The 2154-nt window shown below is 42.8% G+C and overlaps 1 pseudogene; it reads left to right on the forward strand.

Annotated features, from left to right (window-relative positions):
• The first annotated feature begins 364 nt into the window (after positions 1-364).
• LOC125516357 lies at positions 365-1250 on the forward strand (annotated as a pseudogene).
• The last annotated feature ends 904 nt before the right edge of the window (positions 1251-2154 follow it).

The raw sequence follows: 2154 nt of genomic DNA on the forward strand, positions 1-2154 counted from the left end.
TGAACATTTTTTAAATATTTCAAAAATTTATTTGAATGGTACGTAACAATTTGTTTGATCATCCAAACATTTATATGAATGGTACGAAAAAAAATTCTCTTATCAAGAAAAATATTTTTTTTAAATCACCAAACATGAAACATGCGAATATTTTCAAAATGTCACGAACATTTTCTCTGAATGTCCCAAACAATTTTTTAACTTTTGTGTACCCATGTTTTACAATATGTTAACCTTTTTTTTAATGCATAGTCAACGTTTAAAAAATATAAGTATAGTATCTATTTAAATTTTGTATTCAAACTATTTTCAAATAGAAACTAAAATAAAAAAAGGAAACCAAATAGAAAAACCATGTCCGGACATGCGGTGTGCCGAGGAATTCCTTAACCGACACTCACTGTGTCAAAATGTCGCCAAGGTGCACCCGGCCAAGGTTGCCGACCTCCGGCGCATGATCGCGCTGCTCAGCGCCACGGGCATTTACATCCAAAATATAGAAATTAAATGCGATTTTTTTAATAAAAAAAACTTATCTTTAGTATTTATGATGCGCGAAAAAATCTGAAAGTTTTTCCCATATTCTAGTAAGAATGTTTTGTTGTGCTGAAAAGTTTGAAATTCATATGTTAAACTATATTGGAGAAACAAAGAAGAGAAAAGTACTTGCACGAAACGCGATGTAGAATTGGATGGCTAGATAAGAGGGTGTCCATGAGCGTAAGCTCCACAGGATATTTTTCCAGTGTCCTGAGGATGCCATGACCGCCGACAGCGAGCTCTTCCTGGAGGTCATTATTGTTGGGAAGGGCCGCATCTTCCGCAGCGTGAGCTCCCTCGTCGATGTCGGCGCCAGCAAGGCGCTGGCACGCGGGTGGTCGCCAGGGCGATCCGGCGCATCAAGTGCACCGTGCTAGACCTTCCTCAGTCTGTCAGCCAGGCCACCGCCGCCGGCGACGACAACCTGCATGACTGGGGCCATGACGACTGCGTCAAGATACTTCAATGTTGCAAGGAAGCCATCCCCGTGAGGAGTGCTGGAGGGAAGGTGATAATCATAGACATGGTAAGAGGGTCTCTGCTCGGCGAGATGGAAGCCATGCAGGACATGTTCGCGCTGTGCACCAACGGGGTTGAACGGGACGAGAGCGAGTGGAAGAGAATCTTTTCCAATGCTGGATTCAGCGACGATTACAAGATCTACCCATGAAAAGCTGGGCCCCTTATCAATAATTGAGATCCACCCATGAAAAGCTGGCAACTGTACTAATGGACACCATATGTTGCATGTATACCTGAGCTACAATAGGTTTATTTGTATGTGCGGATGAACTATTTGTGTTGTTCATAAGCAGGCTGCCTTGTTAAACATGCCTGTATTGTCATTTTTATACCTTATATTAAATGAGCGTAGCTCTTTCTAGAATTTGGTTCTGTATTTCGTCAACCTATATTTCATGTTGAGGTTGATGGTTGGATTTTCTTTCTCCCAGCAAGTTAACAGTTTTAGTTTTCATGATAATTTCAAATTTAATATTATCTTTATTCAAGGGAAATACCTGTGGTGGCAATGGTCACTCTTTTGTGTTATTATTGATTTTGATGGATTTATAGGTGTACCGAGCGAGACCAAGCCCAAGACATCTTGTCTTTTTGCCGGAGAAACATCCGCTCTATTTATAATCAATCATGACAGTACAAAGGACTCCAGAGATATCAAAATATTATAACCAGGTCCATGGACTACTTATTGACGACTACAAGCACTAGTGCGAACCGAAGCACCCCATCGTCGTCACCCATCCTCATGGGAGCCGTGAAAACCTTGTTGTAATAGACAATCGAGAAATCATCGTGCTTAGGCCCCACGGACCAACGCACCAAAGTAGCAACCATCACCGTGAAGAGACTCATAGATCGGAAGGAACCAACCTGAAACACCCAAACGAAGACGAGTGAAGAACGGATCGAAACAGATCCACTGAACACCAGCATGGATCGAATCCATGAGATCCGACGAAGACACACCTCCACACGCCCTTCAACAACGCTAGCCGAACCATCCGGACGGTGATCGAGTGTGGGAGACATTATTCCTGCTGAGGGACATGGCTGCTGCCAGACAGCCCCAACCAAGACACTGGACATAACAAG

The sequence above is a fragment of the Triticum urartu genome, chromosome 6 (genome assembly GCF_003073215.2).
Source record: "Triticum urartu cultivar G1812 chromosome 6, Tu2.1, whole genome shotgun sequence".
NCBI classification, from domain to species: domain Eukaryota; kingdom Viridiplantae; phylum Streptophyta; class Magnoliopsida; order Poales; family Poaceae; genus Triticum; species Triticum urartu.